General features: G+C 40.2%; 1 protein-coding gene across 2 annotated transcripts in view; it reads left to right on the top strand.

Moving 5' to 3' along the window:
* Window positions 1–16,202, top strand: part of ESR1 (estrogen receptor 1) — a 284,464-nt gene that overhangs the window by 8,473 nt on the left and 259,789 nt on the right. The window contains exon 1 of one of the 2 annotated variants that reach the window (XM_077349653.1): window positions 8,000–8,122. The exons of the other annotated variant lie outside the window; for it this stretch is intronic. The gene's annotated coding sequence lies outside the window, so the exon portion shown is untranslated. Of the gene's footprint in view, window positions 1–7,999; window positions 8,123–16,202 lie in introns of those variants that run through there. 2 annotated transcript variants of the gene reach the window in all.

The raw sequence follows: 16,202 nt of genomic DNA, 5'->3' as shown, positions 1-16,202 counted from the left end.
CAACAACAACAACAACAACAGAAAATAGTAATAACATATATGTGGAAAACATCTTTATGAAAAAAAATCTGATTAGTTCTGAATATGTTTCACATATATTTCAGTTATCTTTGAATTATGTGTAATGGTAAATATCTTTCATGACGATTTGATTATGACCAAAATTTAGAAAAAATCAGGTTTCAGCTGCAGTATTATGTTCCACTACTTCTATTGAGGATCTGAAAAATGGGCATAGCTGCCATTTAAGAGTCATAGAATGGATGTATGTAAAGAACACGCCTCTAAATTATGCACCCTCTCTTTTAATAAGAAATACAAATTCTCTCTGATACATATTGCATTCTAAGGCCTTTTATGCACAGATAGTTTTCCACGTTTTCACTTTTAATGTCCATGGGGTTTTCTTTGTGGTCTGTATTTCCCCTCCCTTTCACTGCACATATCTGAAAGGTTTTCTTTTTCATTCTGCATTGATTCCCCTTGGTCAGTTATAAAAAATTCATCAGTTTCAGAACAATTTTTTTTAGTTTGCCATAGTGCTCCTTTTCATTCAAGGAACTGAACCATGAGGATTTGAATTGAAGGTGCTTGCTTGACACTGCCACACAGCTGCAGTAAGGCAATTGTGTCAACAACAACAATAATAATAATAATAATAAACTTTGGATACTGTTTGCTACATGATGCAAGTGACATCCCCACCCAAATTACAAAAATTGTCCTTTTTTGGTTGCAGTTGCAGAAAAAAAATATGCCATAGAAAAAAGATTGGTGTTGAAAAGGCAGGCACCAAATTTGAAGTCAAGCTTAAAGGCCTAACTCAGCATGGATTTGTCTCCAACAGGTCCTGTCAGACCAACCTGGTTTCCTTTTTTGACCAAGTAACAGGTTTGCTGGATCGCGGAAATTCGGGTGATGTCATTTACTTGGATGTTAGTGAAGCTTTTGATAAGGTTCCCCATGATGTTCTGATGGATAAATTGAAGGACTGCAATCTGGATTTTCAGATAGTTAGGTGGATAGGGAATGGGTTAGAGAACCGCACTCAAAGAGTTGTTGTCAATGGATTGTAAACTAAACATGAGCAGGCAGTGTGATGCAGCAGTAAAAAAGGCAAATGCCATTTTGGGCTGTATCAACAGAGGCATCACATCAAAATCACAAGATGTCATAGTCCCATTGTATACGGCACTGGTCAGACCACACCTGGAGTACTGTGTGCAGTTCTGGAGGCCTTACTTCAAGAAGGACGTAGATAAAATTGAAAGGGTACAGAGGAGAGCGATGAAGATGATCTGGGGCCAAGGGACCAAGCCCTATGAAGATAGGTTGAGGGACTTTGGAATGTTCAGCCTGGAGAAAAGGAGGTTGGGAGGGGACATGATAGCCCTCTTTAAGTATTTGAAAGGTTGTCACTTGGAGGAGGGCAGGATGCTGTTCCCATCAGCAGCAGAGGAAAGGATACGCAGTAATGGGTTTAAACTACAAGTACAATGATATAGGCTAGATAACAGGAAAAATTTTTTCACAGAGTAGTTCCGCAGTGGAATAGGCTGCCAAAGAGGTGGTGAGCTCCCCCTCACTGGCTGTCTTCAAGCAAAGGCTGGATACACACTTTTCTTGGATGCTTTAGGATGCTTAGGGCTGATCCTGCGTTGAGCAGGGGGTTGGACTAGATGGCCTGTGTGGCCCCTTCCAACTCTATGATTCTATGATTCTAACTGCAACTAATGTTGGCAATTTGCCAGATAATATTATTTGGGAAATTCTTAGTGTTAACTGGCAGATTTTTACAAATAATCTTCATATCAGCATTAGCCAATCAAACCAAAATTCTAATGAGTAACTGAGTGGGTTGGGGAAAAAATCTTTGACAATTGTCAAGGAGCAGCATGAAAATAAGTGGGGTTTGGCTTTGCAGGGTAGTTGAGCTATTGCTCTACAAATCACTTCTTGGTTACCCAACAATTAGTACAGTTGACAACTACTGAATTTTCTTCATTTGGATAGTCTTCAAGAAATGTGACTATAATAAATAATCTTTTCCTGACATTTTGGCTAGTATTCTTTATCTCAGGGTTTCCAAACAAGGAACTTGTTTGCATATTTCTGTTTGCAGCAGAGTTGAACACTCTCTGGGTCTCAACCTTAGGCACAATGCTTTGGAGCAAGAGAGTGCCATTTCTCTTAGTGTCATTTTGCGAAACTGAACAGCACAAATTCAGCTGTCAACAACTCAACTAAAGTGTGCATTAAGTGACTCCATTAGTAGCTCAGTTAAGTTAGGAGAACAACAACTCAGTACAGACTGTCTGAACTTATACAGGCTAGATTTCCTTGCTCTTTCTAAGTTTCCTTCCCTGAAAACAGTCTTATCCTGCCAAACTATTCCATTCTCTTGAACTTCCAGCAGATTTTTTCATTCTTTCTTTCCACCTTGTTCCTGCGTTTGAGATGTGTCCTTGACATTTTTTATATATATGTACAATTATTGTTCTCAGAATGGCACTTCCACATCCTGGCCTGTTCTCCCCCTTCCTTTTGCTTTCTATCTGTCCAGCATTGTACACTCTGTTATCAGTCACCTATAGCAGGCATAAAAACTTTGCAAATGGGGAGGGATTGTGACTCAGTGGTAAAGCATCTGCCTTGTACACAGAAGACTTCTGCCTGTGACTCTGGAGAGCCATTGCCAGTCTGGTTGAAGAATACTGGCCTAGGTGAAACAATGGGCTTGATTCAGTATAAGGCAGCTTCATGTGTGTTAGAGGAAAAGGGAGGGAAAAGAGACGGCAGAGATCTGAGGAAGGGGGAAAAAAAAAAACACCTGCAAGCAAGGCAGGCCAGAGAGAGCTCCAAGGAAACCAGTGGGGCTTATGAAAACTGCAGCAGATGATTTGCAGTCCTGTTGTTAGACTGAATATCTGAGTACATTCCCATTCTATTGATTGTTCCAAGAGACCCCTGGGAAGAAGGGCAAGAAACCCGGGAGGGCACTCTTGCAGCTTAACTGTAGGATGGAGCTATTTCACCAGGGTTATGGTCAGGGCCTACAATAACAACCATCAGTCAAAACTGGCCTCACCGCTGGGAGACGGAAGATCAATTCCCGATGCTAAACTCCCCTGTCGAGGATGTTAGTTGTGGGCACTTAGATATGTGATGTTTCAGATGAATTACTGCTTTTTAACTTATTGTATGATGTTTTACTAGTATTACATGCCCTGAGCAATACTGGAAGGGCGGGCTAAAAATAAACTTTTATTATTATATTATAACTGGCACACATAAAAGAGCTAGTTAAAAACTTACCTTTGTAGCCAAGCTTTTACTTCTTACCTTTTCATATAGCTTCCTTGTTTACGTATGTCATTAAAATTCTTGTTGCTATTAACTGCATGTCCCTGCAGTTGCTGAAACCCACCATGATTGATAGAAGTGCCAGCACTGAACGGCTTCTGCTCTTGCCTCAAAGTTTATTTGCCCGGGCATGCTACTAATTTGTATTAATATTACAGGAGTTGCAGCAAATACATATTGCAATTCATGTGCAAGCTACTCATCCAGATTCTTTATGGCTTAACAGTACTCATGCATATATTTCTGTTATGACTACACCTGGGATATATGATCTTGAGTTCTAAGCAGACCAAAGTTATGAAATAGAAAGATTCTGAATATGATAGGCACCATGAAGGGAAATGAATTCTTTGTGGTGTACAACTGGACATAATAGGATTAATTTATTTAAAATAATTAGATAAGAGCTTGGCTAAATATTGAGAGAATAACTCAGTGTTATGTTACAACAGAGACTACCATACTTCTATGCATACAAAAGAAACCAATCTTTCTCCGAAGGAAGGCAGGGAAAAGGACAATATCAAGCAATTCTATGAAGCTATAAAAGGTGGAATAAACATAAGAAATGTCAGGGACAGTATACAGCTAAGCCTGCAATAAGCTGGTTTCATCTTTCAGTCATGGTGGTAGACAGAGATGCCCTAGATTTAAAAGCAAAACCATAAATCAGGCTGTCCACAACTCACGAAGGGGGCCATTATTAGAAATAGCAAGGACTGTTTATACTCTACACTTAAGGGGGGTGGTAGCCAGCATGCAGATTATGTGTATGGATAAACACAATTTTGTACCAAGAAATCTGAATTCACCATCTGTAAATAAATTTAGCATGGCAAGAAATTAAGACACTTATATGAAATATCAAATTTTCATTGTTTTTTTCCTAAAAATCTTTATGCCAATAAAGGTAATCTGAATCTGAATCTTCCTAAAAATCTGGGAGTTTCAAAAATTATTTAAAACTCTTTACACGTGGGGCTGGGTAAGGAATTGTGCAGTTAGTGACACTTTAGCCTTTAGCTCTTGAAATCTGATCAAGCATTGGACACCCACTGTCAAACCTATCTCTGCATTCTTATGAAGCTTAAAGAGAAAACTGATCTAAATGGAATGCCTGTATAATTTTCTGTGACCGAATAGTGAAATTATGAAGTAGCAGAATGTCTGTATCCCTGAAAAAATGTGTGGACTCTGTGTTTTAAAAGTTAGAAAAAAATATACAAAGAACAAAAGAAGGAAGGACTGTTACCTAATTATAAGAAACACAACTCATTTATGATTATTTAGACAACTGTTTAAAAGATCTTGAATTGGGAATTGAACAGGTGTTTAGCAAAGGAAGTTAGGCAACGATAGAAAGTGAGGTAAAGAAGTTCTGAGGATATGAATATCGTTTATGTACAGACCTCAGGTTGCCAGTGTCTGTGAGCAGTACAACCTCAAGAAAAAGATTAATGGCCTTGAAATTAACCTTAACTCCTCAATGAATGAATGAAATAGCACTCCTATAGGGATTTTTTAAAATATAAAACTCTTATTTGCCAGTAGGGGAGAATGTGCACCTTTGTGTACCAAAGTCAGATTTGGTATCTGGCCAGTGCCTGCATGACCCATATGTCTGTTCATTTAAAACATTAGATGAAGAAGAGAAAGAAACATGAAGTGTTGAAAATGGATATTCTGTAATGGCAGAAGGCATTGACTCAGGAACCATTACAAAAACATAAAATTAAAAGCCAAAATTTAACTAAAGGTATGCAGGTGAGCGAATGTGCTTTTGAAGGAAAAGGAATGCATTGCATTGAATCAAAGGGGATGGGACAAAGGCATGAGACATGCCAGGTGCAGCAATACCTAAACCTGATAAAACAATGATATTTGTGGACTAATGCAAACTTAAACCCCCAGTGGGAATAAATATGTTCTCACTTTTATTAACGACTTTTCATGATTTATTGTGACCTACTCAATTAAAAAGTCAAGTGCTAGAAAAATTAAAAACATATGTGGCAATAGTTAGTAACAGATTTCAAAAAAAGCTGCTACCAATTCACACTGATAACATGGGACATGACATTAGAATTGTTTAGCTGAACAAGGAGTGGTCCCATACACTCCAGAGCAGAATGGTATAGCAGAAAGGAGAAATCACTTTTCACTGAAATGTTCAGATCTATGCTTGAGGCAGAACTACCTGACAAGTTATGTGGAGAAGCAATCAATATTGCTGTCTTTCTGCAAAACAGATTACCTACTAATGGTCCCAGCAATACACCATTTTAACTGTGATATGGGAACAAACCAAGCCTTAATCATCTAAAGGTGTCTGGATCAAATGCCTACACTTACATTCCTAAAGAAAAGTAGACCAAGATGATCTTAGAGCAGAAGAAGGCATTGTTGTAGGCTATAGAAGAAGAGTTGGTTCTTATATGCTGCATTTTTCTACCCAAAGGAGTCTCAAAGTGGCTTATCTTCTTCTCTTTCCTCTCCACACAACAGACACCCTGTGAGGTAGGGGAAGCTGAGAGAGCCCTGATATTAGGGCTTGGTCAGAACAGCTTTATCAGTGCTGTGGTGAGCTCAAGGTCACCCAGCTGGCTGCATGTGGGGGAGCAGGGAATCAAACCCAGGTTGTCAAATTAGAAGTCTGTGCTCCTAACCACTACACTAATCTAGCTCACTGGGATGCAAAGGATATGGAATACTCAACGTGGAAATAGTCCTGATCTGCAATGTGGCCTACATTTTTGAAAGGGAGAAATCAAGAAATATGGGGAAAGTAGACATCAGTGGATCTACACCAGCAGAGAAAAATGAAACTCAGCAAACAGAAACAGTGCATCTGAGCACTATGGACAGCACACATGACTTGCCTGCAGAGACTGAAGAACCAGAAGGGACTGCAGAGTCAAGTATGAGTCAATTAACCAGATCAAACAAAGGAGCAACACCAAGAAAACTTTCTTATCTAGCAAAGGTAGTAGATATATTGAGACTTCTGCACGGGAAGGCATAGCAAGAAAAGAAGCCACGTCAATAAGAAGAAAAGTCACTTCAATAAGGATGCTTTTGAGCATAGCAGCAGCATGGAAGATGCATATGGAGCATCTTGACAAAGACTACTTTTCTACATGGATAAATACACAAAGATGTTTACATAGAACAGCCACCAGGATTTGAAGACTGCAAAGATAAACAACTCATGTGTTAACAGCAAAAGAGCATATATGGATTGAAAAAGGCTGTGAATTACTAGAATGAGAAAGTTCATCAAATGCTAATCAAGGGAGGATTTGGGCAGGGCAAGGCAGAATGATACCTATACCCAAGATATAGATACAATAAATGGATGTATCTACAACAAATGGTCTCAGCCATTGTGGGCATGTCATGTAGAAAGATGGAATCACTAAGCAAAAAGGACTAGGATGCTATCAAAAGACTTGCAAAGTACCTGCATGGCACTGCACATCTGAAACTAATCAACAATGGATACATGGCTGAAGACAGGGCAGGAGGTACTACAGATAGCAGGTCAATCAATGGATATTTATTCTTCTATGGTTGTGGAGTAGTCAGGTGAAACATCAAGAAGCAAGAAGCTGTAGCTGTGTCCTCAACTGAAGCTGAATAGGTATCTGTAGCAGATACATGCAAACAACTGAAATGGATATTGGAATTAATGCAAGACTTTGTGATAAAGAAACCCAAACCAGTACATCTCCTTTTATGTACCCAGGGTACATAAAATTTGCACAATGAAGAAGATAAACTTAAGAACTAAACACATGAATGTGAAGCACCATCTAGTAAGAAAATTGCAAGAAGAAGGGCTTGTTGAGTTGGAATACTGTCCTACAGATGAAGTGATTGCAGATATACTTATCAAGCCACTTTCCTGAGAAAAAAGTTTGAAAGTCTATCTAAGAAGATGAATTTTGTTGACTTTGTATACTAGACCTTGAGAAGGGGTGTTGGGAAAATCAATGTCTGGTGTTCAAAGAAGAGAAGACCTTTAGGGAGCAACTAGGAGACAATTAGAGACCAGCACATTCTCTCCTGTTGAGTGGCATTCTAGATTGCTACCCTGAGGGCAATTTCTCCCTTCTTCTCAGAAATGCCACATTCAGTCTTGCCCCCTCTCTCAGCTGGAGATGTAGTTAGGAATCTATCTCTGTCTCTCCTCTTTTCTATCACATATGTTAATTCCTAGATAAACTTTTATTTGCTCTTTAATCAGGATGTGCACCATTGCTGTGTTAATTACGCTGCCAACATTTTAAAGAAGCCCAGTGAATTGGAGGGGGGGATTTTGACCCTTTGCACAATTTATGGCATAGGAATAGCAGTTCATTCAGGCAGCATTAGAATTTTCTTGGCAAAATAATAATGATGTCATCATATCCTCATTATATATATCTACAAACCTCTCCTGTAAGTTAAAAGCCAAGCTAGTGAGGGTAGGCAGACTAGAGAGGATTTACAGATTCCACAGAGCCCTTTGGGTGAGTGATAGATTTTCCATCCTCAAGCATATGGTGGTGCTAGTACTTTGCTTTTCAGTTACTGTTTCTTCATTTGACGATCATCAGCCTCCAAGCTACTGCCAGACAGCAGATCTCCTCATAGCTGAAAACACAAGCACCACACATGCAGCAGAAAGCACTCAATGGGAAAGACATTTTAATAACCCATCCTCCTGCTTTTGTCTCCTAATGAGAAGATTGGCCGCAACTCAGATGATCCTGTCAAAGTAGGTAACCCTCTTTCCTTCTTGGATGTTTGTGGTATTTACATTGGGGTAAAATAGGCAGGCAGAAAGCCAGCTATAACTTTGGAGCACACATAGGAGCTGTACGTTTTATATAAAGTTATCCATCTTCCCATAGAGCAGAAAGTATCCAAAGACTGGGGATTTTTCTATTAAAGGTTGATGATGGTGTTGCTATCTGGACTCTGTGCTCCTGCTGTGGAAAATTAACATCTGGAGCCCTAATCATTGGGACATAAAAATAAGTGTTTCCTTTTCCATCAGGCAGGAATAACAGTCTGTCTTCAGCTTTCTGGATGAAGTATATTGTACAAAACTCACTTGGGTGAAATGGCATTTTGCAGAGATACCTGAATAAAACACACAGACATTTGGCTCAGTTATTTAGGAATGGAGCCAGAAACAATTATACTACTTGTGGCTTCTAGAACTGTGACACTTATAGGCACTGGAACTTGTGTATCTCTCTCTCTCTCGTATCATATAAACATATTTTAAGTACATCACCCCCTATGCATTATTTCAGCTACAGCCTAAATCATTTTCAATTTAGTTGGCAATTTGCATGAATACTTTTCTGCAAGAGTTTGGAATTATAAATGCAGCAATGTGGCAAACAGGCCACAAATTCTTTGCTAAGACAGACAAGCCAATGCAAGGATCTCTTTCAAGCACTAAGTGAAGTTTGAGAAGGATCAGCGAGATGCTGTGAGATTGGCTGGCTCTTTATCACCAGGCTGCCCAAATGCAACTGGCTTCAAGGGTAAGAGCTACTGGGTCTACAGGGGCAAGTTGGGAATGAGGTTATGTGTGTAACATCGTGTTAAAGTATGCTGTGATATCTTAAAGTTGAACAAATCACTTAACCATTAGAATGAATGACTTTTTAGGTGCTCTTTAGAGATAGAAAAGGGAAATGTAATCCTAAGCAAAAAAGGTCAACAGTAATTAGAAAGAAAAACTCTTATTGGCTTGCAGATATGAGAGATATCCAGATTTTGGATGTAGTATCCAAAACATCTGTCAGACAGTGGTTCCGTAATTTGTTATTTAAAAGAAAATGGACATTTGTTTATTGAAATGAAATGTTTTGTGGTTCCAAATATTTCTTTTTGTATGAATGAAGAATCCATGCACTCTCTAGCACTGGATTCCATCTCTTACTTAACTGTACATATTGAGCCCATTTAGATGATTTCATTGCTCTCCTCCTGAAATATCACAACCTTCCATTTTATTCTTCCAATTAAGTGGGATTTTACCACACATCAGTTGCTGATGTGTGATAGCATGTGTGGCAATTTGGTTGTCTTTTGGCTCAGTATCTTCTTGAAATGAACTTGTGTGTGCTTGTTTTACTGGGCAGATGTACTACTGGGGCTGACCACAAAATAGAGAAATCACACCTCTTGGACCTTTTGCCTTTAAAATGGAGCAGATAGGTCCAGGTCCACACCAATAATACTGAAATCTGTCATCAAAATCTCATTGTATTAGGAAGATTTGCTTTTATTGTGTATTCTTGCCAAAATCAAATGTCTCTAATGTGGGGGAGGGGATGCTGTTTCATCATTTGCAGCCCTGACAGTCTAGACATGTGACATTTTTCAGCCCATACTAATTTCCTGCAGAGCCAGATATCTGACAGGGACTGGTATGGAAATAGTGCACACTTGTACAGCCCACATGGCTGGCTTCTTCTGGTGTTTTCTCACAAGACTGTCTCAATGGACCATCTCTGTATTGCTCTTCTGCTTGAATTATGAGCTGTAGTCATTTTAGCCAATTGCATTTTGGTTGGAACATAAAATTACCACCACCACTTTATTCTATGCAGTATTCCATTTTATTCCATGCAGTAGTTAAATACTCAGACATTATGAGCATGGTACAAGTGGTTCATTAGTTCCTGCCAAAGAAATAAAACAAAGCAACCATCTAAAAGAGGCCTAATATAGTTAGATGCTAATAGTCACCTAATATTTAAATGCTATCTAATTACACATTTCATTTTATGTGACAAAGGTTTATCAGTTCTGTTTTCTTGAAAAGTGATACTTTTATTTGGGTTGTTTCTTTTTCCTTGCTGATTTTTGAGCTAAACACATAAATAGCAATTATGGTCATAAATTAACTTCTAGAGCTCTTTACATTCTAAACTTCCTGCTGTGTGTTTCAGTGGCTGACAATGTCATCTGTAGCAATCCCCAACCTGTGGGCCGCGGACTACATGTGGTCCTTCGACTAATTGGAGGTGGGCCCCAAAGGATGCCTTCTCTCCCCCCCCCCACCGGCCCTTTACTTCATCCCCCCCCCAGCCCTTTACAACACACTTCATTGTTGTGGCGTGTCCGTATCTTATTTTGAAGGGATGTTTAAACATTACCATAGGGATCAGAGCGTGTTAGGGCAGTGGTTGAGAGTAGAGGAGTAAACTACCCCCCCCCCTACACCGGGCCTCAGTAAAAGGCGTTGAGTGGTCCCCGGCGTTGAGTGGTCCCCAGCGATAAAAAGGTTGGGGACCACTGCCATCTGAATCAGACAAACTCTCTTCTAAGTCCATTGACTTAAATGGACTCCATAGGGTGTAACTCCCCTTAGGACGGCTCTGATCGTGCAGCACTAATATCAGCACCACTAAACAGAGGAACTCTTATGAAATTTTACTACTTTAAATTGTAGGTGGTGGACCAACTGTTTAATGGCTCCCTATATTTAGTTGCCTGCATGTTAGAGACACAGAGATGACTAAACTTTCATGCTACTCACTATGCAGGCTCCCACTGTCGTCTGAAGTTATATCGTCCAATAACTGATCTGCTACATTACTCTCCAAATCAGTACTGAGATGAACAAAAGTTCTCCAAGACTTATATGGAAATATTCTGCAGATTATTGATCTAGGTCTAAAATGGTATTTCAGGCATCCCAAACAGTACTTTGAAAATTTGAATGACTAGTCCAAGAAGCACCTAAGCCTTAGCACTCAATGATTTTACACTGTAAATGGATTTATTGTAGGCAAAAGGGGTAGCTCAAAAGATTTCATTATCCGCAAGGAGGCCACAGGATCTCTTTTTGGCTCCCCTATATGTGCTGTGTTTCCAGGGAAATGAGTCTAGACAGGTATCTCATAGGTGACTGATTTGTACCTGGCACAGGAATCTGGCTGGAAAACGCAATCCACCTCTTTAAAAGGGTATGGGCATCAAAGGAAAATATTTTCTCTGTATACTTCATAGCAAAACTGGTAGCATTATGTTACTTATCCAGATTTGAGATCTTCTGCATAACTTTTACATTCTGTCTGAGCACCAATTGTTTTGTATCATTTTTTGTCAAAGTGCCCATATATTAAATTGTAAAAAGTTTACTCAGTTCTGGCCAGATGTTTCTGCCAAAGATTGAAATGAAAAAATGGACAGATGCACTGGCACTAATAATGCCTTAATAAAACTCAGTGCCGTCTGAAACATCTGCCTGTATAGTCTGTATCTGTGCAGAGTGTGTTTTTTGTAGAGGAGAAGGTGCTGCCCGTAGTTGGCGTGTCAGGCCTGAAGGGGATGAAAAATCACTGTGGCTCCACTGTGGGTAGTGTTACACCTGAAGCTGCAGTTATTTGCATGTGTAATGCTGACCTCAGGGCCTGCAAAGGCAAATGTGAAATATATGCAACTAGGAAGTCAAAATAATATGCTGACAGGTAACTTGGTGCTGAAACAGGAGCAGCACTTGTTGACAACGTTGCTTTAGGATGCTTTTGGCTGATCCTGCGTTGAGCAGGGGGTTGGACTAGATGGCCTGAATGGCCCCTTCCAACTCTATGATTCTATGATTCTATAACATGCTTTTTGGATGTGTCTTTATGAGAATGAGCATTGCACAAAAACTGTGCCTTCAGACCACAATTAGATTAAATTATAAGAAATGTTTTCGTCAGCCATGTTGGCAACTACTGTTTCTCTCGAGAGTATAAATAATAGTAGTTACCTGGAGGTAGTAGTAGGTATTTAGTGGCTGCACATCTGGTGTACTTTATCTTAACAAAATAAGACCAATATAAGGAGCAGGAAACAGTCCAAGACTTTCAGATTTTGTCATGGAAGATTAGGCTTAGGGGTCCAGGTAGAGAGGTGATATTGAATGTGGAGGTGAGATGCTGTGGCCTTGTCACAAGTTCTTGATGATTTTATGATTTGATCTTTATTGGAGCGAGAATTGGAACTGATATGAGGAAGCCAATGTTTTTGTGGCTAGAGATATCATTGAGAGACCAGAGAATATAGCATATAAAAGAGGCTGAGCAGAATTCTAGAGATGAGAACAGTCAGTGTGCTGATGCTATGGTTGCAGGACATTGGGAAAACTTGTCACTCTGCATAGCCACAGAAGAAATTTCTGTGCACTCTCTCTTTTCAGTGTTCATATTTGATACAGTTCTGCTAAAGAAACACAGTGTAGTCAACTTATAGGGGATTTCCGCACCTGTTAGAAATAGTGAAATTCTTACCTTTCATTGTCGTTATATTCTGGTCCCTCCATATGATATCGCCAACATGCAGCGTCTGGGCAGTAAATGGCCAGCTATATCCTCCATTTTAAAGCGCTACTGGTGAATCCCAAAAAGTAGATTCACTAACCTACCTAATGGAGAACAACCAGCAGACCTCCAGCAGAAGGAAGTTATGGGGGCTAAAACACGCAAAAGGTGCCTCTCTCATCCCAACCCCCCTCTCCTGGGGATGGGAATGTCTTTTAAAAATATCTAAAATTCTGGAGCAACGAATAGGCGGACAAGCATGCAGGCGATGCCAGAAAGAATTTTTTCCAAATGTTGTAGCACAAAGCAAGCCTCTCTAAACTCCCCTCCCCCCCAATCGTGAATGAGATTAATTTTTAAATTTAACAAGACTCGTGATTCAAGAAGGGTAACATTCAAAAAGCGCTATGCATATATGATTAGATGCATAGGCATAACGATGTAGAAATATGCATTAAAAAAAATTAGCATGCATTGCAGGACCTTTAAAGCATGAAGAAAGGGGATTTGCCCCCTGGCTTGATTGACAGGCAGAAGAGAGTTGGGGATAAACTGCATTGCTCTCTTCCACCATTTCAAGCAGGTGATGTGGAAACAACCTTTCCAAACTATACAGGAATTAACATGGTTTCATGGTAACTACACCATGACAGTGCATCATGAAATATAGCATTGCTTCATGGTAGCTTTAAATGACAGATAGTGAAGATAAAGTTAAAACAAGGGGAAATGTTCCTTTAAATCAAAGTAAAATTTCCATTTTCAAGGTTTACTCCTGAGACCTGTTTCCTTTTCTTTTAAACATAATTCATAACAGGGATTTCAGAGGGGTTATTTCCCAACCCCCTTAGTATCAAAGTGTGATGACCTCCCAAATATATGTGTTTTAAAACATCCTTATAGACTTGTGGGGAGGGGAGATCATTCCTGGATTCTGTGTCTGGCTTCCTTGGCCCCACCGGAGGGCCGCATGGACTGCTGTTTTCTGGTATAACCTGTGCAGATTATACTAGTGCGTTATTATTAGCCATGAAACTGATACCTAATTGACACTTAATTGGTGAGAAGAATCCACAGAGCCTTAGAAATCACAAGTAAGTGTTAGTTTTACCTACTTCTGATGCAGTTGTGTGAAATCCTGGTCCAGTTTATTACCCTTGTAATCCATACTTGATTACAGGTTAGCTATTAAAATATAATAGAGGCTATGGAATAGGAATGAAGACGCAGTAAAAATGTCATGAAGTAATAGGAATCCACAAGTTGCTACCTGGCATACCTCTATGTATCAATACATTTATTCACATGTATGATTAATTGATTTCAGTGGTACTTATAAGGTTGTACGTCAATACTTTTCCCTTTGTGGGGGAGGGGGAGGGGAGATCCAGTTTGTTTAGGGCAGCCATTTCCAACCTTTTGACCATGGAGGAGCCCCTGAAATAATGTCAGCTGGCTAAATCTCCCTGCCACACCCCCTGGAAGTGACATGTCATCCGAAGTGACATATTTATCCACTTTAACAGGCAGGCTCAACAAGGACTTGGGGGCGGAGAGATAACCTTCTACACCTAGCATGATAGAATCAGCAGTCTGCAGAATCATAGGTGAACATCCAAATCCATAACTCGGGCACAGCAAAATCTGTTCCAGCTATATTACAGTGTCCTATATTTGACCAGTGGGGCATAATCACTTTACTATGCTTACTATACTATGCTACTCAGAGTTCCCAGGGCACAAGATAAACAAGTACGGCATCAGACACATCACTTTAAAATTGTGATTTCTACACAAGGACTATTTACAGAGAGAGCGAGATGCTTTTTTAAATATTAAGAAGTCTTAGTATTAAGAAGAATTAAGAAGCAATTAAGAAGTTTTATATCAAACAACTGATATATAACTTTTGTACTGACATAGGTGATACCATGGTAACCAAAATATCTTCAGGATCATGCACAGCTGGTTCTACTCCTGTCCCAGTCTGTCTATCCACTCCTTCATCCAATTCTAAATTGCTCTATGATTGTGCATGCTGCTGCTGTAGTATTACCAGTAAACACTTGAAGTGCCTTATACTGAGTCACTTTTTAATCTATTAAGGTGACTATTGTCTGCACTGACTGGCCGCAGGCCTCATCTGATACTTTTAAACTAGATATAACTGGGACTGCATCTGGCTCCCTTGCATAAAATACAGATGCTCTGCCATGGAGCCAGAGTTCCTCTCTAAATGTAAGCTGTTACGAGTCCACCCTTTTTGGTGTCCGCTGCTGAACTCACACAACATCCTCATTTGACACCAACAGTGTAGCCCAGAGAGTGACACTGTGTTGGCACTGTGATTATGGTCAGTCTTAGGAGATTTGTCCATAACCAAAGAGTGGAATCATTCCAGCCTGAAATTTCGCTTTTCTTTGACAAACTGAATACTACCTCCTCTTCCCTCTGCAGGGATGGCGAACCCATTAAGATGAATGAGAAAGACAATGGCAGGAGAGCTCCTGGTGGAAAGATCAAAGTGAGGGTGACTGAACACAGCATAGAGATCACATTAGAGCCAATTCTGTGGTGGCTGTGGTATCAGAAAGGCAACATTTCTCAGCCCCTGTTGCATCTGTATGTAATTGGCCAGCTGAGCTGTTTCTTGTAGTTCAGGGGCTTTTACTCATAGCCCCCAAGAACTGACACAGCAGTCTCTTCAGAAAATAAGATGGCTGTGGTGGTTTGGAGTGCTTTTGGCCAGCTTTAGCTGTTACCATTCTTGATTCATTCATGTCTAGGAATCCATGCCTTAGTTACATCTAGACTGGACTGTTGCAATGTGGTTATTTGGAAGCTACAGTTGGTGCAGAATATTGCAGCTAGATGGCTGGTTTGGGTCAAGTATTGGGAGCACATGTTCTCATATTACAGCAATTACATGGGCTTACCAAGGCACTCAATCCAAATTCAAGGTGTTGGTTTTGTCCTATAAAACCCTAAATGGCCTGGGACCAGGGAGGGACGGTCGTCAACCAAAGGAGCTTGTTTGTTAGATAAATGAGAGCAAACGTTTTCCATGACAGCCCAACAATTATGGAACAACTTTCCCAGGGAGGTGTGTCTGCCCCCCCCCTTCCATCTTTAGGAGGCCACTGAAAATGGTTTTATAGAGGAATGCATTTGATTAATTTGGTGGCAATTTTGAATTGTGGTTTTGGGTTCTGGTCTTTATTTCTGTTCTGTTATGTATATATATACCATCACCAACTAGATGTTTGGAAGCTGTGGCTGGATGGTTGGAGCAGAGTCGCCTGAAACTCAACCCCTCCAAGACGGAGGTCCTGTGGTTTGGTGGTAGGGGAGCAGGTTTGGAAGTGTGCTTACCCACCCTGGTGGGGATGCAACTGACCATTGCAACCCAGGCCAGGAATTTGGGGGTGACCTTGGATGCCTTATTGACATTAGAGGCCCAAGTCAAGAAGGTAGCCAGCCAGGTGTTTTTCCATCTTCGCCAGGCAAAGCTACTAGCGCCCT

Source organism: Paroedura picta, chromosome 1 (assembly GCF_049243985.1).
Source record: "Paroedura picta isolate Pp20150507F chromosome 1, Ppicta_v3.0, whole genome shotgun sequence".
NCBI classification, from domain to species: Eukaryota; Metazoa; Chordata; class Lepidosauria; order Squamata; family Gekkonidae; genus Paroedura; species Paroedura picta.
The sequence above is the reverse complement of the archived record's forward strand: the minus strand, read 5'-3'. Positions and strand labels throughout refer to the sequence as shown.